Source organism: Rhinolophus sinicus, chromosome 2, assembly GCF_057876585.1.
Source record: "Rhinolophus sinicus isolate RSI-liver-muscle chromosome 2, RSI-T2T, whole genome shotgun sequence".
Taxonomy (NCBI): Eukaryota; Metazoa; Chordata; class Mammalia; order Chiroptera; family Rhinolophidae; genus Rhinolophus; species Rhinolophus sinicus.
Window position 1 is genome coordinate 108,496,953 of NC_142502.1, and position 26,197 is coordinate 108,523,149.

The following is a 26,197-nucleotide window of genomic DNA, read 5'->3' on the forward strand; positions in this document are numbered from 1 at the left end:
AACAGAAACAGACTCACAGATACAGAGAACATTTTGAGGGTTGCCAGGTGGGAGGGGGTTGGGGAGGTGGATGAAAAAGGGGAAGGGATTGAGACGTGCAAATCGCCAGTTATAAAAACAGTCATGGGACGTAAAGTACAGCACAGGGAATATAGTCAATAATATTGTATTAACTATGTATGGTGTCAGATGGGTACTAGACTTTTCAGGGGGATCACTTCATAGTGGTAACTGTCTAACCACTACGCTGTACACCTGAAACTAATATAATATTCTATGTCAACTGTAATTGAAAAAGTAATGAAAATGTGAAGAGTTCTGAGAAAGTAATGGTTTTTAGGAATTATAAACCAGGGTAAATTAAAGATGGACATTTTGATCTTGATGGCAGCCCACCTTTCTTAATCCATAATAAATGCAGGATTTCGAAAAGAGATTTGAGAAACTATTTCAGGAAATGTTTTTAAGCAGCTCAAAATTTTCTCACAGACTAAGATACAAAACTTAAGTGAAAGTAGGTACAGTGGTTAACTTGTGGTGAGAGAATATAAACAGGAAGCAGCAGCCTCTCAACATAAATATAACTGAGACTGGCCCAGAAAATCTGGACAAGTGTTTATGTATCTTCTAATTTGGAGATATACAAAGATCTCTAGGGCCTTTTGTTAAGGTTAAAAGGGTCTTTTCTCCTTTCTGCAAGCATGGCCAGTGGATGAATGCACACCAGTCTCCCCTTTTCAGTACTCCTCAACCAAAACACTACAAATGGATTGTGGAGGTGGAAAATTCTGCACTCCCTGGAACAAGCCATCTTGTGGGGAGGGAGGCTGGTAAAAGCAGTCAGCAGGCCAAACATAGGGGCCTCTCCCCAACTGCATAGGCTTCTGGTTCATCTTCCAAGGGCTCATCCTCTCTCTACATAGCTATCATCTAGCACTGTATACACACCTTCCCTCCCTTCCTACTTGATTTATTATTTCACTTTTTTTTTCTTTTTTTAATAAACAACAGTAGTTTATTTCTCACAGTTCTGGAGACTGGGAAGTTGAAGATCAAGGCGCTGGCAGATTCTGTGCCTGGTAAGGGCCTGCTTCCTGGCTCATAGATGGCTGTTGTTCCCCCATGTCCTCACATGGCAGAAGATTATTATTTTACTCTTGTTTAACAATATCCAGATGATAACTTTTATGTCCTCTTTTGTAACTATCAAAGTCTTTTGGGATATAACCTTAGTGTACATAAATAATAATACTAGCTACCACAGATTATAATTATTAATTATATTAACAGTTATAATATTAGTTGTAGTTATATTTTACTATATAGTATAGTGTATAGTATATATATGAGATATATATATATATAATATATGGGGGGGGTGCCAAAAAAATGTACACAAGTGGACACTTTCGTCAATGTTGCTCAAACAGTAGTTCACCATAATCAGCAGTGTCTGGACTCAGATGGTAACCACTTTGAGCTCCTCTTGTAATTGCAGAAGTCAAACATGACTTGTACGAGGTCTGACGATTAAGTTTGCGAATTTTGTTGCAATGCTTTTTTTGATATCAGAGTGATTATTCATTATGAATTTGTACCAACTGGGCAAACAGTTAACCAAGTTTATTATTTGGAAGTGCCGAAAGGCTGCGTGAAAAAGTTAGATGGTGTGAAATTTTTGCCAACAATTCATGACGCTTGCATCACGACAATGCACCAGCTCACATGGCACTGTCTGTGAGGAAGTTTTTGGCCAGTAAACAAATAACTGTATTGCAACACCCTTCCTACTCACCTGATCTGGCCCCCAATGATTTATTTCTCTACCCAAAGATAAAGGAAATATTGAAAGGAAGATATTTTGATGACCTTCAGAACATCAAGGGTAATACGATGACAGCTCTGATGGCCATTCCAGAAAAAGAGTTCCAAAATTGCTTTGAAGGGTAAACTAGGCACTGGCATCAGTGCAAAGCTTCCCAAGGCGAGTACTTTAAAGGTGACGATAGTGATATTCAGCAACGAGGTATGTAGCACTTTTTCTAGGATGAGCTTGTGAACTTAATTGTCAGACCTCTGTGAACTTAATTGTCAGACCTCTGTATACCGATAACAAAAGATGAATACAAGTCATGTTTGACTTCTGCAATTACAAAAGATGCTCAAAGTGGTTACCATCAGCATCCAGACACTTCTGATTATGGCGAACATTGTTTGGTAGGCTTCTGCGGTGAGTGTGTAAACTGTTCCAACACCATAGTAGAAAAATCAGGACTTGTTTCTATGCGAGGCCTCCCAAATCTCCCCTTGTGCACATCACACACAGCACCATGAGTCTCAACCTTATGACGAATGCGTGCGATAGTTAGGCGCGTGTTGGAGGATCTGTCTCATACTCACGCCCCCATTGTCGGTGTACTTCCACAACATTCTCGAATTTCAAATACCACTTCAAGATGTTTTTGCGCTCCTTGAATGACAACCGTGCTTCTGCCATTTTCTTTGACTGTTTTGCCTGTCGCATAGTGACGCTAGCATTCATTTGATCAATTCCATCTTTTGAGTGAACATACTATATATTGCTATCGCAATTCAATTCAACTTTGAAAAGTAATACATAGATAACATTTCTTAAAATGTGTATACATTTTTTGGCTACCCCCTCCCCAGTATTATATGTATGCTATATATAGTACCATACTGTATATAAATACTATACTACGTATATAATATACATATACTCTATATAACAGTTATACTATAATAATATAGTGTTAATATTATAGCATACAGTAACATTCAAATTTACATACATTGTCTTTTATCTTCACAATGCTAGGAGATAGAGAGAATTTACCAAAAACAAGGCACCAGAAATGTGGGCTACTCACTCAAGTTCTCATATCTAGTAAGTGGTCAATTCAGGGTTCAAGCCCAAGTGGAAAGGAAACTGCATCAGGGCTTCTCTCTGGGTAAGTTGCCCCAGTGGTGTGCATCTTGTTACTATCACTCTCTTACCTCTCATTAATTAGACAGAGTATCCACAGTTTTACGAAAGCTGTTTGCCAAGCTGAGCTAAAGAAGGGTTAACCCCACCTCACCGCACACACAATCCCTTTACTCAGCTAGATTCTTTTATCTTTTCAACCAAATGTATCCATGCCTCCTCCAGCCAAACTGGCTCTAGTACAGGAGCCAGGCATGCTCCCTGCCCTCTGGGACTCCCACCTTCTCTCCTGCTCAGTAGGTACTTCGTGATACACCCTGCACTTTTCCCTCATAATGCCCAGTACTCTTTAATACTTGCCCTATGTCTTTCAGCCCATTGTCCTGTGACCACCATGGGGACAAGATGGCTGTCATGTTCGCTTCTATGTCTAATGTCTTGTGTAGCACATGACCGTTAAGAGAAACTTGGTAAACATTTGTGGAATGAATGGATGTGCACAGCAGTGGAAGCAGGTACTCTCAAAGGTTAGAGAAGGTGGTGCCCCAGCCGATAGCTAGCTGATTCTCAGTTTCTGTGCCACAGGGTGCGACCCTCTGCTTCACAGAAACCTGGCAGCCTCAGTGCAAGCCTCCCTCCCATTGCACACATCCATCTTCCATGTCCACCTTGCCAGTGAGGTCAGCCCAGGCCCCCCTGGCATAGAAGCTGTACCAGGGGGTGGAAGCCTGCCCTGCAGAAAGGGCTAATTAATCCTAAATGTCACATCAGTCGCACAGCTCCTACCCTGCAGACACCTATCCAATCTGGGTGTTTAGTCAACAACACCTGAAACAAACGACAACAACCCAACCTCACTGTGTGGGGGTTACCTGGAGACCAGTGGTTTTCCTGCTATGCCCCACATTATAAGGTCACACACTTGGCAGGAAGTGTGGTCTGTAAGAGGTGGTCATTCTGGCAGCAGGAGGGAGAGGTGAGGTAAGTCCTCGGGCAGGGACCTAGAACTCAGAAAGGGAGCTGTAAATAGACAGTGGTGGTAACTTCCACGAGTCGCTAACCTTCTCCCCTCAGACTCAAGGAGTTTCTTTGAGAGGAAGGCAGCAAGCTAGGAACATGGGAGGAGAAGTCCCTGTAAGTGGGAGGTACACCCGCTGTGCCTTGTGAGTCAGATTATCTGACTGCTGCTCACTTCTTTGCTTTCCCTTTTCTTCTCTAAGCCTTTAGGGAAGTCTAATTGATGGCTTCAGTGCCGCTGGGTCAGGGAAACTTCCAGTGGTGGCAGAGCTGGGAAGTCCCTTCTCTTCCCCACGAGACACCCCCCCCCCCACAAGGATGTACCTCTTATTTTATCATGGGAGGTGGCTGTTTCTTTGCAGCATCTCAACTAGCGAGGAAGTCCCCTGACTCCAGTCCTCAAATGGAGACGGCCCAACGCATCCTGAGTTGGCTTAGAGGCCTCTGGCTCAGCACAGAGCCTGTAGCGCTGGGTAATCTGGGGACCATGCCAGAGTAGTCACCACCTGGCAGGAAAAGGACCCCAACTGTAGTCTCAGGGTCAGGAATGTGGTCCACAAACTGCCTCCCGCCCCAGACCTCTTTCTCTCCACAGACAGAGTTCCCCTCTCGGAGTTGTGTAGTGTTCCCCACCCCCGGTCGGAGGCACTTTTCTAGTTTCCACATGAATTGCATCTCTTCTTCCATTGCTCTGAAAGAAAAGGACTCTAATGACAAGCCATAACCCCCGCCCCCCTGCTCCAAGATCCCTGTGGTTAAACACATTGGTACTTTGTCCATGTGTGAATAACCAATATTCTCCACCCTCTTTTCTCTGTCCCATGTGCACACACTTCCTCATTTTCCAACAGATATGTCTATCTTTCCTCAGTCTGCTGCTGAAAGTTAGTGACTACTGGGGGCTGACCCTGTAGTCCTTAGCAATCACTCAGGGCATCAAAGTTAGTGCTCACTTAGGGGCATTTAGGACCTCAGCGGAGGGTTCAGTTATAGTGGCATGCTGATAACTAGCATGGGGGGTTGAAATCCTGGATTTGTAGAGGTTACCAATTTCCACCATGTAAATACTCCCTCTCCCCATGACCAATTTCCAACTACCACAGGTTTTACAACCAGCTTGTATCATTCTGAATACTTAACAGTTACTCTCACCAGTCAGCCTGAGCGGCTCCAGCACACCACTGGTTAAGGGGGAATCATGGGAGCAGACCGTCCCTGGGCCCCTGGGCCCCTGGGATGTCGTGACAAAATGAGCAACAGACCCAGTGGAAGTGAAGGAAGGGAGGGGCCTTTGCCTGCCATTTCAGCGGTGGTTCCCTTGGCTCAGAGGACTTTAGGGACTTTAGGGAAAGCTCTGGGTTCAAATCCCTGTGTGACCTTGGGCAAGTTTCAGTTTCCAAATCTGCAGAATAGGATTGATTAACCCTGTCTATAGGATTACTTTAGGGTAAAATGAGATGCCTAAAATGCCAAATATATAGCAAGCTCTCTCTCAATAAATGTTCTTTTGCTTGCCGCTACCCTTGTCTTAATTTTTCCTGAATTTCAAATAAGTATTTTCCAAAGCATCCAACAGGGGGAGCCCAAACTCAACACTGTCAGGGTGGGGGCTGGTACTTCAACCCAACTCACCATAGTGTTGGGCTTTAACTTCGGAAACTTTGAGAACATATCTCTTTTCCTCTTCAGGACTCTCCTTCGTCCTCATCCAAAAAGAGGTGAATCCATCAAAATATTCTATAACTGGGGCTTATGTCACCTGGCTTCCTTCTCCTCTGAGATGGTAAGCTATTCCGGAATCAGAAACCACAGTTCACCAAGGACCTTCCACATCAGAACCAGAGCAACGGCATGGGCTCACCCAGGCGGTGCCTCACACAGTGCTGCACAAAGCTTCCCACATACCCAAAAGGCCTCCCACATCAAACCAGGTCCCACCATAAACGGTTACACCAAACACTCCTGAAGATTTATGGTAAATTGTGCAGCAGGAGGCTGCGGTCAAGTTATCTAGAACTTTCCAGCTATAAAACTGCCATAGAAGGAAGTGGAGTCTTTGTGTCTGTGGCTGTGGGAGAGTGAGGGAGGGGTGGGGAGTCAGAAGGGGCACAAGCCTTGTTAGATTTTAAAAGTTTGGCTGTTCACAAACAATGGAATCATTGGAATGATACAGCAAATGAAACGGAGGAAATCTAGTTGTGGTTAAGAGCTTTTGGAAATCTGAGAAAGTTTCATAGCACAAACACTCTTAATTAAAAATGAATGAAAAGCCTTGGGTTTGAACCATGTCTGGCCACTTCCCAGCTGACTGAACTATGCACGTTATTTAACTTCTCTAAGTCTCAATCACTCATAGATTCATTCGTTCAGCCTATATTTATTGAGCATCTTGTATTTGTCAGGCACGGGGCTTCCGTGAATCCTGAAGATGCAGTGGTGAGCAAAACCAGGCAGAGTCCTTTTTCTCATGGAGCTCACAATTTTTTTATCTGTAAAAAGGCAAGCTAACGCTGGCACAGCTAGAAATCCACACACAAAAGAATGAAGTTGGATCCCTACCTCACACCACATATGCAAATTAACTCAAAATGGATCAAAGACTTAAGTGTAAGATCTAAAACTATTAAACTCTTGGAAGAAAGCATAGGCATGAATCTTTGTGACCCTGGATTACGTAATGGTTTCTTGGACATAACACCAAATGCATAAGTAACAAAAGGAAAAAAATAGATAAATTGGACTTCATCAAAATTTAAAATTTTTGTACCTCAAAGATCACCATCAAGAAAGTGAAAGATGACCCACAGAATGGGATAAAATACTTGTGAATCATATATCTGTTAAGGGCACGTACATGATTATATGTTATATAAGAACACATAAAGAACTCTTACAACTCAGTAATAAAAGAAAAATAACTCAATTTAAAAATGGACAAAGGATCTGAATAAACAATCCTCCACAGATATTCAAATGGCCAATAAGCACATAAAAAGACGCTCAACACCATTAGGCAGCAGGGAAATACAAATCTAAACCACAATAAGATACAACTTCATACCCACTAACATGGCTAGGATCCAAAAGACAGAGTGGAGATACTGGAACTCTCATATACTGCTGGTGGGAATGTCAAATGGTGCAGTCACTATAGAAAACCGCCTGGCAGTTCCTCAAAAGGTTAAACATAGATTTACCATATGACACACATTCTTGTACACGAATGTTCATATCAACATTATTCATAATAGCCAAAATGTAGAAACAACAAAAATGTCCAAATGAATGGATAAATAAAATTGTGTGCCACATATACCCACACAATGGAACAGTATTTCGGCAATAAAAAGAAACAAAGTATTGATCCATGCTTCAATGTGTGTGAACCTTGAAAACATTATGCTAAGTGAATGAAGCTAGACACAAAAGGCCTTATATTGTATGATTTCATTTATGTGAAATGTCCAGACTAGGCCATAGAGACAAAAAGTAGATTAGTGGTTGCCTAGGGCTAGAGAGGGGAGGCTCTGAGAGGAAATTTGGAGTGACTGTTAATGGCTATGCAGTTTCTTTTGGGGGTCATGAAAATGTTTTAAAATTGATTGTGGTGTTGGTTGCACAACTATGTGACTATACTAAAAACCATTCAATTTTACACTTTAAAAGTGTTAATTGTATGGTATATTAATTATATTTCAATATAGCTGTTATTTAAAACAAAGGCATAAGTTGAACAGATACATACATCCACATTCATAGCAGCATTATTCACCATAGCCAAAAGGTAGAAGTAACACAAGGGTCCATCAAAGGAGGAATGGATAAACAAATGTATATACACACAATGGAATATTATTCAACCTTAAAAAGGAAGAAAATTGTAACACATGATTCAATACAAATGAACCTCGAAGACATTATGCTATGTGAAATAAAAGCCAGTCACAAAAGGACAAAAATTATATGATTCCACTTATATGAGGTATCTGGCGTAGTTAAGTTCAAAGAGACAGAAAGTAGAATGGTGGTTGCAAGGGGCTGAAGGAAGAGGGAATGGGAGGATTTTGTTTACTGGGTACAGACTTCCAGGTGGGAAGATAGAAAAACCCTGGAGATGGATGGTGGTGATGGCTGCACAACAGTGTAAATGTACTTAATGCCACTGAACTGTATGCTTAAAAATGGTTATATTCTATAACTTATTTCCTTGCCAGCATGAATGGTGAGGTGTCTTCCTCTTTCTTTCTCTTCATGGGCCACTCCCAGGGCCTGGTCACAATATGCCACCACAGTGGGGGCAAGTCACCTTCCTTTCAGGCAGGGGGCAAAGCTTCAGTCTTAGGACCACTAGACAAGTGTTGTCCTGCGGCTGCTTAACCTCTCACCCCTCGCTTTCCCTCTGCAGTTCCTTCCACTGCTCTCTCTAGGCAAAGATAACAGGATACATTGCCTTCTCAGAAGGATGCCAGGCACCCAAGCACCACATAGGAACCTGGAACACTTGTATCTCTCAGAGGAGGTGCCCCCAGGAGAGACTGGGGAGACAGATGGCTGTGGATGCTGCCAGAATTCTTCCTCTGGCTCCCTTAGCACCTGGGCAGCCTCACCACAGTCCTTTTCATTCTTATGTTCTTTAAACCACACTCTCACCAAACAAGCAAAGGACTTGCATCTGCCCCTGTTGGATGCACCATGTCTCGAGGAGGCACAGCACCCACCTGTAAAACTGCAACACCGTCTGCTGTTGGGTCAGGTAGGCCAGACCGCCATGATGGCCCGCTCACCCTCAGCGGCCGCCAGTATCCCTAATGTGGTAACTTTTATGCTATGTCTGTTTTACCACAATTTTTTTTAAAGACACAGTAATAGTTCTTACCTCATGGGACCATTGTGAGGATTAAATGTGATGAACATTGGCTGAAGGAACAGCTAAAGTGCATGACAGCGTTTATGAGCCACCAGGACTCGCGGACAGTGGGTTGGGGACGGGCACTTTAACTTTCTACTTTATCTACAGTTTAGTGTTTTTTTTCCAATGCGTATACTTTTGTAATTCAAAAAAGTAAAGAAATGAAGGCTGCTTATATTTCTATGTTACCAATTTATTCTAGACTTGGCATCCACGAAAAGTGCATGAGCGTTGGGATCAACATTCTATTCTTGGCCCATATTTGACCTTCTGCATTTCTATCTTTATGTGTAATTTTTCCAGATTTCCTCAGCTTTGCTTACCTTTCTCCCCCTCCACCCCCAATTTACTTAAGTCTGTTAGTCACAAAATCTTAAACTTCCCAGTCCGATCCCTGGGTCCTCCCCTCTTGCCCCACGAAGGACCCTGGGCCCCAGAAGAGGGGCTCGCTGCTCATCCCCGGCGAGTGTCCTTTGAACTCCTCTTCCCCATTTTTCCGTCCTTCCCTACAGTGAAACCTTCCCTGAGATCTGATTTTCAGTCTCTCACGTTGCAAACGGAGAGGTCTGCTCCTCCGTGAGGCCAGAGATGGCTGAAAGCCCTGCCGGAAGTCTGCTTCCTGGGCGGGAGAAAACTGGCAGAAATCCAGGCAGCTGACGTCACCCAGTCCAGATGGCGGAAGCCATTGCCCAACTGTAGGAAATGGGCCAACAACTCATTTCTCTGTGACTCTCTCGCTCCCTTCAGAAAAGCATTTTACTGGACAGGAGGCAGCTGAGTGGAGTGGAAAGTGCCCTGGCCTGTGAACCACACGTGTTGAGCGTGAGGCCGCTGCAGTAGCCACTGACAAATGAACATGGCCCCTAACAGCTGACTCAGGGTCGGAATATGCAAGGCTGAGTCGGAGCTCTGCCATCTAACTTTTGACCTTTGACAAATCATTTGATTTTCTTTGGACGGTTTTCTTAGCTATGAATAATACCTACTTCACAGAAGCTATTGTTGCAAGGCTGGACTGAGGTCATCACTGTGAAAGATTTCCTAAACTTGAAGCAGGACACCAGTGCAAAATTCTGCCTCTGTGAAAGCCTTCCCAGAACAGCAGACCCCAAGAAGGCAGGAGGGAGAGTGGTCTGGGGCCAGGACACATAACTGAACCTCTCTGTGCCCAGTCACCTTAAGGTCAAAATGGGGATGATAAGAACGCCCTTGTCACCGGTTGTCATGAATGGAGTAGTTACTCCACACAGAGCACACGGAACACCGCCTGGGCTGGGCAGGCCCAATCCCAAGGTATCTCATGAGAAGAGATTCTGTCCCAATACACTGGCCACATAGAAGGCAGAGCAATTCAGCTAAAATATGACCATGTCACTTTTCTGCTTAATCTCCCAAATTTGTCTTTGCCCACCTGATGAAAGCCATGATAAGCCTGTGATAAGCCCTTGAGTTCCTCTCCAACCTCATCTCTGTTGCCCACTGCCTCATATCAAGGCTCCAGCTACCCCAAATCACCTGTAGTTTCTTGCCTCTAACACCTGGTTCCTTGCCCCTCTGCCCAGCATGCCCTCAGCCACCCTGCCTCTGCTGACTCCCAGTTATCCTTCAAGACCGTTTCTTCCAGAAAGCCCTTTCTGACTCTCCCGAGCAGGACTTGGTTCCCCTTCTCCTTTCTTAATACCTTGAAAGCACCTCCATCATTGCATAAGCCAAATTGTGTCCTAACTGTTCATGGGACTGTTTCACACCAGACTGGGGGATCCTTGAAAGCAGAAGGTCTTGCTCATCTCTGTAAATGCAGCACAAGCACAGGGCCAGGCACACAGTAGGTGCTCAGTAAATGTTGGGTGGAAAGACTGATAAATGGATGACCAGAAACTACTAGAACCCAAGCTTATTTGTTCAGCTACCATAAGAGATGATGTTGCTTGACTATCAAAAAGATACAGTTTCCATTTGCCCCAACAGTTGTTTTTCTTAGAATCCCCTGTGTCTCAGGCAGCCTCTGTATCTCTCTTCTCCCTGTTCTTTTACTTTGTCTCTCCTTTATCACTTTGCTTCTCCTCCTTGTTCTGTGTCATAGTTCTGTATCCTTTGTTGCTTTGTATCCTTTTCTCTTCTTATTTCTTTGTGGTTGAGTGGTTGTCTGTCTGTTCTCTTCTCTCTTATCAAGGGTTCTAGGCTGGTAAGAGTTTCTCTGGGTTCATGACTCCTCAGAAAGAAAGGAGATTGTGAAAGGAAGGGAATCAAACCTTAATTTGTTCCCAGAAGTCCCATACATTTTATTTCATATACTGTTGGTAATATCTATAATATGGTGTATCCTCTAAGCAAGCTAGGTTATGCTTCTGTAACAAACAACTTCAAAAACCTCAATGGCTTTATGCAACAAAGATTTATTTATCATTCTTGCCATGTATCAATGGTGGGTTGGCTGAGGCTTTGCTCTGAGTCAACATTGTCCTAATTCCAGGATCCAGATTGACAGAGCAGCCACCATCTAGAATATTGCCAGCTGCACATAGAAGGAGGAAAGAATGTGGGAAAGCACATGCTGGCTCTTAAAACTTCCACGTAGAAGGGACACATTTCAATTGGCCAAAGTAAGTCACATAGCCATGCCTGGGTTCATGGATGAGAGTTAAATGGGGTGGCAAAGTACAATCTTCCTAGGTACATGAAAGGAGACAGAGACTCAAATATTGGTGAATAGGCCTGATAAGCACTGTGGGTATTATTGTTCCCACTTTACAGATGAACTGGCTGAGGCCCAGGGTTATGTAGTTTGTTCAAGGATGTGCAGTAGACATTAGAGAGGGGGGCTGAACCCATGCCTATTGATTCCTGGAACTTTGCCCTTCCCATGTCACTGGATTTATAGGATGCCTAGATCTTTTCTGCCATTTTCTACCAAGTTTTTGGATCCTGGTATAAAACGTGGCTCACTGGCATGCCAGAAGCAAGATGGTAAGAAGACCAGCACTGCTCACGGGCCTCTGCATCACATCCGGTGAGGAACATTGAATCTCTCTCCAAGGCAGGGTTCTGGAGACTTCCAATTTCCAGGACAAAACCAAGTAGGTCACAAAACTTGGAGCACAGTCCTTAGAAACCTTCTGGGCAAAACTAATGTATGATGCTAGTAGTCAGAACAGCAAGCATTTCAGAGGAGGTAGGAAATGGGATGCTGCATATCAACTAGATAGGGGCTCAAGGGAAACTTCTGGAGTGACGCTGTCTTGATCTGGGGGGTCGTTAAATGCGTCAATACAAATGTAAAAATTAATCAAGCCATGCAGTTCAGATTAGTACATTTTGCCATATGTCAGTTATATCTCAATAAAAATAAGTAATAAAAGAAACATTTTTCATCAAAGTAATATATATATATATTACTACATATATATATTACTACATATATAGAACGACATATATATAACCACATATATATATTAGTACATATATTAGTACATATATATATATATAGTGCCAAATATCCTGTTACGAGAATGAGAAGACAAGGTACTAAATGGAAGAAAGTATCACATATCCAACAAAGGACATATATCCAGAATCCATAAAGAACTCTCAAAACTCAACAGCAAGAAAAGACATCCAATTTTAAAATAAGCAAAAGACTTGAATAGATACTTCATCAAACAGGATATAAGGAAGGCAAATAAGTATATAACAAGATGCTCAACATTTTGGCCATTGGGGAAATGCAAATTGAAACCATGATGAACGTTAGAAGAGCTAAATTAAACAATATTGACAGCACCTCCAAGTGTGGTGAGCGCACAAAGCAACAGGAACACTCATCGGGACTGGTAGAAAGCAGCCATGCCCTGCATATTTGGCAATTTCTTATAAAGTTAATACACTTACTGCACAACTCAACAATCCCACTTGAGAGAAATAAAAATGCATTCAAAGAAAAACCGATATATTAAATATTCATAGCAGCTTCACTTGTAATTACCCAAAACTGGGTTACAATGGGTACGTGAATAACTTGGTGTATCCTTACCATGGAATCCTATCCAGAAACAAAAAAGAAACAAATTATTGATACATACAGCAATTTAGGTGAATTGCAAAAGCATTGTGGTGAGTGAAAAAATCTGGTCTCGAGAGACTACATGCTATATTATTCCATTTATGTGATGTTTTGCAAAGATAAATTACAGTGATAGAGAGCAGATCGGAACAGCAAGGGGTTGTGGGGGTGGAAGGGAGGACGTGACTACAAAGGGACAGCATGAGGGAGTTTTGGGGGCAGTAAAACTGCTCTCTATCTTGATTGTAGTGGTGATTACATGAGTTTTTACATGTGTTAACTGAAATGTAGAACCATACATTTTAAAGTCAGTTTTACTGTATGTTAATTTTTAAATAAAATTTTTAACTAAAGAAAAAGTATTTTTAAATGAAAAGGAAACCTTCCAACCCCTCAAAGAGCAAAGAGGAGATCCTGAGAGGAGGTTCTAATGAACTAGATGCCCTGGAAAAGGTGCACACCCCCCTTCGCCCTGCCATCGGGTCTTCCTGGACCCTCTGTGCTTCGCACTGTCCTCTTTGTTCTCCTGCCAGGCCAGTGTGACCCACACAGCTCCTCCTTTGGACTCCAAATCTGGGGATCAACGAGCCCTGTCTGCTTTGTTTACTCCTACATCCTCGGTGCTTGGAACTTAGGGATGAGGTGGGTGCTCATTAACGGAGTGAAGGAATGTTCTAGCACCAGCCCCAATTCATCATGGCAGACTTCTCAGCCTAGTCTATATTTAGCCTTCTGTCCAGTGGCCCAGTGGACACGCCACAGCTGGAAGACATCACTGGCCCTCTTGCAGCCCAGGCCTGAGTCCCAAGCTCACCCCTCCTGGAAGCAGTCACCAGCTGTCCTATACTTTGAAATTTGGAGATATTATCAGTCTGATGAGTTTACTGTTGCTGTCATTTTAATTTTTGAAGTATATTTTTAGTATAAAAATAACATCTGGGTTGGCCGGATGGCTCAGTTGGTTAGAGCACGGGCTCTCAACAACAAGGTTGCCGGTTCAATTCCCACATGGGATGGTGAGCTGCGCCCTCTGAAACTAGACTGAAGGACAATGACTTGGAACTGATGGGCCCTGGAAGAACACACTGTTCCCCAATAAAAGTTTTTTAAAAAATTAAAAAAAAAAAAACATCTGTTCAGTGGTTTTAAAAAAAACCTCAGGCAAAAAAAAAATATATATATATATATAGGACAGACTCAGTCCTACTTCCCAGAAGCCATAATTGTTACCAGTTCCTTGTCTGTCTATCTAGAAACATGAAGCATGTGTGTCCGTATATATGTAACAGGTAGGAAGGGATTCATCATAGACCCACAGCTCTTGGGTCACAGGCAATGTCTTGTTTCTTTGTGGACTCACTCGTATCAAATCTGTCTTTAGCCATGACCATCCCTGACTGGAATTCTAGCGTCTGACAGTTTTCAGACTGCCCCTCTTGGGTCATACAAGGAAGCCAGGGCTCACGCAGTCCCGAGGAAACAGAGGAGAGTCTAATCCTCTGACCATAGTGTCGGCACTGCCTTGCTCCTCGCCCAGGCCTATGCAGTCCATTAGAAGTCAGGCTGCTGAGCTGACCTGGGCAGTGCCTAATCACCCAAACGTGGCATCAGCAAAGCCAGGAAGGAGAAAAAAAACTTTGAAAATAATTTGATATTTGAGAAGAAAGAAGAGGTGGAGAAGATGGAGACAGAGCCGGAGGACATCAACGTAGTTATTTTCCTAGGAAAAAAATCACAAATGTGCAGTTCTTCCTTAAAAATGTTTTTAGTTTCAGATAATCTTTTATTTTTAATTACATACTTTGAGCACTTCTCTACAGCCTTGCCTGGGGGCTGGGGCATTTGGCAAGGCCCTGGAAACGCCTGCCTAGAGCCTCCCAGCACAGTCACCCTGGACCTGGCTGCCAGTCCCCTGTGAGGGGCTGCTTTGGGAAAGGCCTGACCTCCGCATGCCTGCAGAAACTGCATTCCCTCTCTTTTCCCTCAGCCCCTGAAGGCCACAAGTCACCATGGGGGCCAGCCGCTGCCACCACACCTTCCTCTCTCAACCCAGACATGTGTACTTTCCAAAACTGAGGCCTCCTCAGGGATGGGTTTCTTTTAGGGCCCCGCCCAGCCTGATTCTACCCTTTTCTTCAAAAACACACAAAGAGCCAAATTCCTCAAGGGCCAGGAACCCACAAATTCAAGGCAACAGAGTCCTGGCTACGCAGAGGGGGAGGGAAGGACACCTTCACTCTCCTTTTAACTTTCAATAGATTGTTGTTACACTGAATTCATAATAAGCTATCCTGCTACGTAACATATCCTTTTAAATTTGATTATTTCTTCAATATGATGCCTGTTAGGAAAGTTACTGTGGGGAGGAAGCCCACCAATGAAACAGAAATTGCGTCCAGTCTCTGACTCACAAAGGAGGTTGTACCCTCTACTTTGTAATTGGTTGTCTTTGCATCTTATTTCTCAAAAGAACAGGCAGTTCTTCACAGAGGTCCAAGGCAGGTTCTGTGATGTCACTGGACTCGGAGCAAAACCATATTCACTTATTCCAAAGCTAGATGGATTTTTCCTTACAAAGACTAAATAGGAGTGGGGCAGGCAGAGAAAGAAGGGATGATGATGGAGGGATCAGAGTTGCAAGAGATCTGGACATTTCAAAGAACCAAGAGAAATTCAAGATATAGAAGCATGGAGGCAGAAAGGAGAGTGGGGCTTAGAAGAGACTGCTAGGGTGGGCTAGGTCAACAGGGGCCTGGTAGACACTGCTGTGGACTGAGTTGTGTCCCCCAAATCCATATGTTGAAGCCCTAAACTCCAATGTACAAAGGGTGCCAAAAAATGTATACATATTTTAAGAAAGGAAAAAACTTAAAATTATAATACTCAATATATACTGATAACAAAAGATGAATCCAATTGATTTTTGCAATTACAAGCGGTGCTCAAAGTGGTTACCATCAGTGTCCAGACACTTCTGATTACGGCGAGCTACTGCTTGTGCAACGTTGACCAAAGTGTCCACTTATATACATTTTTTTGGCACCCCCAGTATTTGGAAATAAGGTCTTCAGGAGGTAATTAAGGATAAATGAGGTCTTGAGGGTAGGGACCTAATCTGATGTGATTGGTGTCCTTATTAAAGGAGGAAGAGACACAAGAGAGTTCTCTCCTTGTATACACGCACAGAAAAGGCCAGATGAGCACATGGGGCACAGCAGCTACCTACAAGCCAGGAGAAGAGGCCTCAGAATTAAACCCACCTTGCTGGCACCTTAATCTTGGACTTCCAGTTTCCAGAACTGTGAGAAATGAATTTCTGTTGTTGAAGTCCCCCAGTCTATGGTATTTTGTTATGACAGCTTGAACAGGCTAATATACCACACTAAGAATTTTGAACATATTTCTAAAAGCTTGGTGAAAAGATGCTGGGGATAGATATGCTCACATTTAGGTCTGTGAAGTCTCACTCTGGCTGCAAACTGAGAAGGGATGTGAGCAGGGCAAGACTAGAAGCTGGGAGACAAGGTAGGAGGGAGCATAGGCACCCAGCCTGGAGATGACGGAGGCTTGGGGCATGCTGATGTGGCGGTGACGGAAAGTGGACAGATCTGAGAGACCTACACAAGGGAAATCAACAGGACTCGAGATTAATAAAATGTGAGGAGGAGAGAACGGGGGACTCCAAAGGCCCGTAAGGTGCACCGCAAAGTGCACTGGGTTGGGAGTCTGAACATCAAGGTTTTAATCCCGTATCTGCCACCAATAAATTACCCGATGGCTTTGGCCAAGTCCCCTTCCTGCCCTTCACTGTTTTGGTTTCCTCATCTTACAGGAAGGATGGGCCTGTTGATCCCGTGACCCCATCCAATTTTAATATCCTGTGATTCTGTGAAGTAAACACAAATTGAAAGAGTGTCACCTCCCCTAAGGCTAAGTTAGGGGCTCTTCCTCTGTGCTTTACTTACCACTATTCGTCATCTTATACTCCAGGACACATGGGCATGCTTAACTTACTCATCTCTCTCCCTCAAAAGGCTTAGGGAGCCTTGAGGGCAAGAATGGGGTATTCCGTACCTGGGACCATATCAGGCATATGGTAATTGACTGACTGTACTTGTTAAATTAATGAATTTAAAGTCCTGAGAAGACGTGGTTATTCTAGGAAGCTGTCTTGGTGCGATGTGTTGTGTGTTTTCTGTACATGGGACCCTGTGGTGGATGGCAGGGTCATCAGAATAAACAGCAAAGCCAGTCGCCAGTCATGGACATCACGTCAACTCAAGTAGCTAAGACAGATACTAAACACACGAGGGCAAAAACAATGGTTGATTTCTAGTTGTGGTAAGTGCTAAAAGGAAAAGTACTGGGTCCTGTGAGTGTGTAATAGGGAGACCTAACTCGGGGGTAGAGGAAAGGTTTTTCAGAGAGAATGACCTTTATGATAATAAGGATGAGTTGATTCACTCACAGAATGAGGCAGGGAAGAAAGGAAGAGACTGGGGTAAGCAAGAGACTTTTCAGAGGAATAATCAGCATGCATGAAGACCTAAAGCAGGAGGGGGTTCTGCCAAGAAGAATACTAGAAGGAAACTCACCAGAATGGTAATGTTGGCTATATGTAGGCTTTGGAATTATGGGTACTTTTTATCTTGTTTTGTATACATTTTGTATTTTACAGATTTTTCACAACAAACATCTATCATTTTAATCATCAGAGGGGAAAAACAACATTGTTAGTTTAAACAAAATAATAAAGGATGCGGGGAAAATGGATGTCATGGAGGGGGGCACATTCCAGAGGGATTGGTGGCATAAGCAGTGAGTAATTCCTGCGTGGGAGAGAGCAGTAAGCATATTGATGGGCTGGGACAAAGCAGCAAGAGTGACTCACAAATGATACAGTTGAAGCTGGTCCATGAAGGTGAGCCCAGGGGTTGAAGGTGATGTGAGAAGTCACAGTGAGCTACCTGCAGAGGGCCTGAGCAATGAGAATCGAGAATCCGATGGGCAGAAACCAGAGACCCCCTAAGAGCTCCCTGCAGGGCTGGTGTGGGAGAGCAGAGGTCTGGTTAAGATGGTAGTCCCACACATACGGAGCTAATTTTGGTCTTCTTTGTTACTTCCCAGGCGTCAAAGGGTTAGGCTGCCCCATGCTTTCTGCCCCCACAGCAGAAGTGGAAACTGTGGTTTCCAAAGGTCCTTCCTGATCTGCAATCTCTGAGGAGGAAACTGGTAAGCCAGGGACATTTCTAAAGAGATTCAAAGATTAATTGGGGAGGACAGTGTGGCAGGATACAGGAGGCATTTGAAAAACTGAGGCTTGACGTGAGTTCTAAGGTCTGCTCCCACCCACTTCTGAGCCAGAGCAGCACCCCTGCCACCCATATCAGATACTTTGCCAGGATTTCCCCCTGAGGCTGTGCAGCATTTTTAGGGCTGGGATTCGAGTTGGGAAGGGGGCAGAAATTGGCTCCCTCTCAGCTACTGCCTCTGCTCCTTCCCTTCTAGGCTTTCTCTCTTCCTATGTAGTCACCTCAGGTCACCGCCTCATTGCTCCACCTGAACTCTCCTTGGCATCTCCCACTTACCTCGCCCCCCAATGTGGGTGCTGCCTGTTTGTTGCCAGCACAGAAAGCATCTTTATCCTGGGTTTCTTCCCAGCCCAGAAGCTGAATACAGCGTGAGGATTCGTGTCCTAGCCCTTGCCTGTTCCCCTGAGAAAAGAGACACAAAATCATACTAACTCATCATGTTAAATGGGTGTATCCAGTCAGGACCGGTCCATGAGCAGCTGAGGGTTCTCCATCCATAGTCCTGTGCTACTTGCTCTGAGGATGGACGAGGCAGGGGCATTGAAGAAACAGTCCCAGCCCTGAGAAATTTCACTTGCTGTTTGGAGCCATCAAGTTCTTTTAAAAAGTAACATCAGCTCAGAAGACCTCATGTCACAGTTGAGCTCGTGCTAGCTGAGTCATCTGGGATAGCCCACTTACCCCTCTAAGCCTGGAGTCTTCAACTATGAAATGGTCATGCTGGCTTTCATAGGATCAAATGATTCGGTGTATGTGAAAAATAAATGATAGGGGCAGATGGGTGGCTCAGTTGGTTAGAGTGCAAGCTCTGGGCAGCGGGGCTGCCGGTTCAATTCCCACATGGGCCAGTGATCTGCACCCTCCACAAGAAAAAAGCCAGTAAGCTGCCGCTCAGCTCCCAGGTGGCCAGTGGCTCAGTTGGTTGGAGCACGGGCTCAACCACAAGGTTGCTGGTTTCATTCCTTGACTCCCATTGGGCTCCGCCCCCTGCAACTAAGATTGAACATGGCACATTGAGTTGAGCTGCCTCCCGGATGGCTCAGTTGGTAGGAGCGCATCCTCTCAACCACAAAGGTTGCCGGTTCGAGTCCCGCAAGGGATGGTGGGCAACGCCCCCTGCAACTAACAATGGCAACTAGACCTGGAGCTGAGCTGTGCCCTCCACAACTAAGACTGAAAGGACAACAACTTGAGGCTGAACGGCACCCTCCACAACTAACATTGAAAGGACAACAACTTGACTTGGAAAAAAGTCCTAGAAGTACACACTGTTCCCCAATAAAGTATTGTTCCCCTCCCCCCAATAAAAATCTTTAAAAAAAAATACTAAAATAAATGATAGACTTTAAAAGGAATTCTTCCTTCCACAGGTGTCTCTTGTGGGCCTATAACTGCACAAATGTTTAGAATGTGAAACTAAAGAAGATAAAAGTCACATGCCGGATCCCTGCCCCCAGGATAATGTCCTCAAGCTGACGTTATTATTGATGACTGTTGAATAAATGGGGCCACTCATTAGAAGCACATAGAGAACTTTGACAGAGCACGGCAGATTGTATTTCCAAAGATGAGTGCTCCTCCCCCGTGCTCTTCTTGTCATGTGACTGACACTCCAGGATGGGATCATGTTCCTTCGTCTTAAATTTAGGTGGTGCTGTGACTGCTGTGACCAGTGGTACGTGGGGAAACAATGTAGATCATAAAAGGAATACGGTTCACGCCTTTCAGTAACCCAGCCACCATATAAGAGAAGCCCAATATAGGCCACGTTCAGAAGAACTGAGGCCCCCAGCCACCAGCCAGCATCCACTGCCAGACATGTGAGTGAAGGATACTGCAGACGATTCCAGTCCCCAGCTCTCTAGTCTTCCAGCTATGACCCCAGACATCATGGAACAGAGACAAGCCAACACCACTGTGCTCCATCCAAATTCCTGCTCCAAAGAACCCATAACAAAGGCTGTCTCACACCCTCAGTCTTGGGATAATCTGTTAGGGAACATCAGAAAACCGGAACATAGAGTAACTTTAGGACAAGCAAGAATGAGCAGCACGTAAATTGAAGCAGAAAGTGCCCTAGAGGAGTTGAGACTTAGTCAGAATGGAATGGCACTAAATGTTGAAAGCATTATTAGCCCTCACCATGCAGTTTGTAACCCTGTCCTGCTGTGAAACTCTTCCCTCAAAAGCCACCAACAACCTCCCACCTGACAAAAAAAACAAAAAAACACTTCTACATTTTCTCCATTCTCATTCGCCTTCAACTTCTTCCGTTGACTTCCAGTCATAATATAAGGTCAACAACACAAACATGCTTTTCCACTCATCTCTCCTTTGCTTTATCAATTGGTTCCTCTTATCCCACCCACCTTCCCACTAAGGTGTAACCACTTACCTTCCAAAGGCTGGCTCCTCTCTCTCTACCCATGGCCCTCAACGAGCTCATTCCCTCTTGTTAAACTATCACCTGTGTGCCGATCTCCCCCTATAATATCTTGATAGCTAGCTACTCTTCCACGTGAGCTCCTATCTTGTGCCTCCAGTTTTCCACTTGTCATGTGTCAATACCTTATTTCTTTGCCACCTCAAATCCATCTGGCCTCACTCAGATCCTTTTCACCAGCAAATGCGCCCATCTCCCAGCAACAAGGCATGTTGCCTAATAACCACATGTGGGGACAGAGTCCCAGAGAGCAGTTTCCAGGCTCTTGGCCTCACGTGGAAAGGTGCTGGCTCGGGTAATAGATGGCCATCAGCTGTGACTAGTTGGCCGTCAGCTGTTACCAGTTAGCCATTAGCCACTGATATAACTGCCATGGCTGAGCTAGCAAGCATGGGTTGCAGTTAGCAAGTGGGGTTGGTTGGCAGAGAAGCGGACAGCAAATTGCGGATCGTGTGGCTCCTGCTTCCTGTGTCTCCAACCCAGCTGCCAGCAAGAGTATAGTGGTGTGACTCCCCTATCTATGGCTCCTTGGGTGTTCCTTTTTGGCCTCACCATGTCCTGCCTTCTTATGCAGGGAGCGGGAGCTGAGACCCCGCCTGACACCCCACATGACACCACACACAGTGGTTCCCTTTTCTGGAGAATTGCCCTGGACCAAATGGAAGCTAAGCTGCCACCTCCCCCAGCCCACCCCTTATGCACACTTTGGACAGACCTCAGCCAATGACTGCCTGATGTGGGGCTGCAAAAGATCATCCTTCCTGTCTCAATGTGGAGCTGACTCTGGAGCCATTGATGGCAAGAGCCTCCCTATGGGCTTGGACTGCAGCTCAGCCCACAGCCTCGCTTAGCTTCTTCCCCTCTGCCATCCTGTTGGCCTCACTCTCCTCCTCTTCCCCTAATCAATCCTGTGCACAAAAGTCCCATGCCAGGCTCTGCTTCTGGTGACCCACCCTTACACACCTCCCAAGGCAGTTTGCTCTGTTTACAATGTCTCTGTGGACCCTGTGTGTTGGGGCCCCAGCCTGAAAGTCCTCTTCAGGCCATCAAACATTGTCTAGCAAATGGCTTTCAGATTGGCTTCTTCCTCCTCATTCCCAATGCCCCCACATAATCACCTCATACCTGGATTGTGAAATCAGCCTCCTCTCTGACCTCCCTGCCACCGCCTGTATTACCTTCCTCCTCCTACATGTCTAGCTGGTAAGGGCCAGATTAAAATTTCTTAAATGCCTCTGATGATATAGGTCCTCTACCCAAAAGTTCAATGCCTCCTGTTTCTAATGGCATGAGATAAATATTCTTTGGTCTGCTGTCCTGGACCCTCACTGAGATCTTGTCGTGCGAGAGACACTGCTCGCCCCGAGATCACGCCACATCTGTGCGCGTGTTACTCTCTGAGGCCCGCAACCTCGCCCCTTTACCTTTGGTTTGGGCTTCCAGGTCTCAACTGTGTGGACCTCCTGTCTTAACTTCCTTTGCCTCCGGCTTTCAACATCCCCTAGGGTGGCCATGGCAGTTGTAACTTCATGGATCCGCCACCCCACATACGGTGTAAGAATAGCAATCAAGGATCCAAAAGCACTCGCAGGTGCAGTATCCAAAACCAGATCTTTCATGCTGGCAGTAAAAAGCTCGTCATCTGGGCCCTGCATGTTGAGGTTAAAAACAGCATGTCTCATACCCATTTCACGGATCATTTGCGTAAGTTCTGTATATGACTGCCATTGACTCACAGTGTCTGGCAGCTCGCCAGCCTGTCCCCATACTGTGCGTACCGCAGCAGTGAGCCACGCCATTAGAGAATGGTTGCCCTGGTTGTTGGCCAACCTATGGCAGTTTTGTAACCTTTGTCGCAGGGACGGATGCACTGTCACGAAGGCTAGCTTTTCTATCTCGCCTGGGGAGCAGAGAATGCTGTCTGCTCCCTCATCCCATAAACATAACAGCCAAGCTGAGATTGGCTCTCCAGGGCGCTGTCTGTACCGCCTCCCCAGCTCCTGCAACTCAGTGGGAGTGTATGGGGTGTAGGTTGTGAACTCAGTCACAGCTGGGTTGCCGGCAGCAATGCCCCTGGGGCCCAAAGGTTGCTCACGTTTTACCCTTTGCTTAAAGATTGGCCGGGCTTGGGGGTTGGGAGCTACATTGTCTCCACTGGCTTCCTCCACCTCTGCCTCAGAGTCTCCACCTTGGGGCCCCTGTTCTAACAGGCGGACCCGGGCTTCCAGCGCTTCCAACCGGGACACCTGGTCAGGCACCGGGCCACTTCATTAAGACCATTTTCCGTGTTGAGACTCAAGGCCGTGAGGAACATCCAGCCCACGCGGCCGGCTGTAGCCTTCTCCTCCTCCGGCAACCGCTCAGCCAGAGCCTGCAGGGCCCTCTCCACACTGGCCGGAGAGCCGTCCATGTCCTCCCACCCCTCCTTGGGGGTCCAACTCCTGAGAACAGTGGCCACCGAACACCATATACTGTGTGGGGCCACACGTCCTCCTGCCCAGAGTCAGACGCCATTCCTACCTGATCGGAATCCTGCTCACCGTGCCAGGTGTCTGAGTGGGTGGAGGCCTCGGTGTAAGACGTCCACCACCCTCGGAGCTTAAGGCCGCAGCAGATCACCAAAATGAAGGCAATGCCGTCCATGGCCAAGAGGGTGATGTGCCAGCTGGAGGCTCGAGTTCCCAGGCAGATCGTGCCTCCCGTTCCCGGCGTAGCTCCTTGCGGGCCTCCCGAAGCTTGACTTTTGTACGCATAAACCTCTCGACCATCCTTCGGTGAGTTTCGGCCGGTACCATACCCTGCTTACGAAGCCGAGCTTGTATACGTGTAAACTGCTCCAGTATATTCCGGAGAGTTTCAGCCGCCACCATACCCTGCTCGCCGCGCCATTTTTCAGGCGGGGCGGCCTGCGGGGTCTCTGCTCCCGCTCCCCACACAAGAACGCAGGATATGGTGAGGCCGAAAAGGAACACCCACGGAGCCATAGGTAGGGGAGTCATACCACTACGGTCTCACTGGAGGCTGGGTTCACCGGACGTGCGACCTGCCGTCCGCCTTTCCGCCAACCAACCGACCAACAACTCTCCTCCACTCTCTCGACTCTGTTCCTCTCCTCTCTTCCACTCTCCTCGGTTCGCCTGTTCCGCTTTCCTCAGCTCTGCTTGGCTCCTCGGCAGTCCTCGGCTCTCCTCCGTAGCTGCAGCAGTTATACCAGCGGCCAATCGGCTAACCAGCCACAGCCGACGGCCAATCAGCCACAGCTGAGCCAGCACCTTTCCACGTGAGGCCGAGAGCCTGTAAACTACTCTCCGGGGCTCTGTCCCCACAGATCTGACTTCCACCTTGTTTTTTCAACTCAGCTCCCTCACAGTTCCACAAACCACACTCACTTCCATCACATAAGCACCAGTTTCCCATCTGTCATGCAGGGTGTCACGCGGGGTCTCAGCTCCCACTCCCCGCATGAGAATGCAGGATATGGTGAAGCCAAAAAGGAACACCCACGGAGCCATAGATAGGGGAGTCATACCACTATAGTCTTGCTGGCAACTGGGTTGGAGACAAAGGAAACAGGAGCTACACCACCCGCAACCTGCCATCCACTTCTCTGTCAACCAAACTCACTTGCTAACTGCAATCCGCTGTGCTAACTGCAATCTGCCCTTGTTAGCCACGGCAGTTATATCAGTGGCAAATAGCTAACTGGTAACAGCTGATGGCCAACTAGTCACAGCTGACTGCCATCTATGACCTGAGCCAGCACCTTTCCACGAGAGGCCGAGAGCCTGGAAACTGCTCTCTGGGACTCTATCCCCACACCATCTCTCCTACACTTTCCTAAATCCTTCCCATTAGCAAGAGGGACTACCTGCTGTCTTCCAGTATGCACCCAACCTTCTCAGATTACAGCTGGACATATGGCTGCTTGAAGTAAATAACACATGTCCAAGGCTCCCTTGCAGCTAGACATGGTTAAATGTTGTGTGTTACCTCTGTCAATGGACTTAATAGGAAGTGATGTGTATTTCTTTGTCCTTCTATTTCTTATTGGCCGGAATGTGGAACTTGAGCAGCCATTTTAGATCATGAAGTAAAAGTCAGACACTGAGGGCCGTGAGGCAACAAAATAGAGCTACTAGCCAAGCCCAAACTGCCGACCTTGACCTAGACTGTTTCTGTCAGAGAGAATGAACTCATGTCTAGTAAACCACTGTTTGCTATTTTGTCACTTACAGCTGAATCTAGTCCTAAGTGATATGCAATCTTTCATGGTTTTGCACACATCTTATGAAGGAAAGAAAGGTGTGGAGGCAACAGTGTGCTGGTAAATGTTTAACAATTGCCTGAGGGTGATGGGGTGGGTGTCCTGATTTGCAGCACTTTCAGTTTCCATGGTGTAAAATTTCCATCAAGGGCAACTTCATATTACTAATATTATGTCAATTGGCTCACAAAATTCCTAAAAATACAGTGATCAGCTCTCATGAGCTGGTATAAGCTGGCTCCAGCACACCACTGGGGAAGTGCTGGAATGGCAATGACGTTTAATGAACCTTGCTACATGCCAGGCACTGTACGAGGCATTTTGCATGCATTATCTTCTTTAATCTTTTACTCAATGCTGAAGGGTAAGAGCAAACTTCCCCAACCATTAATCCCTTTTGGGAAAAATTTCAATATGGAAGGATTTGTTTATATATATATTTTCTACAACCTTGGAAGGTATGTTTGGCACTCCTATTATCAATAATTAGAAAAAGTAGGAAATGCAGGTTAGGAAAAGAAAATGGGGACTCATGGATATTTGAGTCCAGCTTCCATTCTCTCCTCCCAGAACGGTCATTGGATTCTTTGGGGAGTTCCGTGTGTGCAGTCCTAATGAACTGTCACTTAAGGTGTCCTTTCTTCTCCGCCCATATGTAATTATGCTAATTAGACTCAGCTGGGGATTGGGATGATGGACATGAATAGGGGGAATGGAAAAACTAGTTGTCACTCATTCATTTCAGTAGTAGCAGGGGCAGGACTTGGTTCTTGCTACCGAATCCCCTGGGGCTGCCTTGGTTCCTCTGCTCCTTGAGTCTAGTTCTCTAGCCTTCCTTTGGTGCTATGAGCTAACTAATGTCCTCCCAATACCCCACTTTTCTGTTTAAGTGAGCTACCGTGAGTTTCTGTGGCTTGAAACCAAAGAAATCCAAATGCTGAGGAAGAAAGGTAGAAACGTCAGAAAAATTTAAGCTGAGGCAAAGTGCCCAGAGCTTTAGAAAGACATTTATCAATCACTACTGGCAGGTAAGTGAGTACAATTGTGTAAGGAGAACGTCGGCAAGCCCTGTCAGGGTGAAGGTCATTCCGCCCTGAGGAGTATGTGCACAGCCCATTCGGAGTTTGACAGTGAGACACAGGCAAGGATGCAAACGTCAGCGTAAAACTCCAAAGGTACAATGTGGCCCTTACCTGGGTTCCACGTGTTCTGCGCTGCAGGGATTACGGGCAGAGCCGACGTCAT

General features: G+C 45.7%; 1 pseudogene; it reads right to left on the reverse strand.

Annotated features, from left to right (window-relative positions):
• Window positions 1-8,163: 8,163 nt before the first annotated feature.
• LOC109437855 (NADH dehydrogenase [ubiquinone] 1 beta subcomplex subunit 9-like) lies at window positions 8,164-26,197 on the reverse strand (annotated as a pseudogene).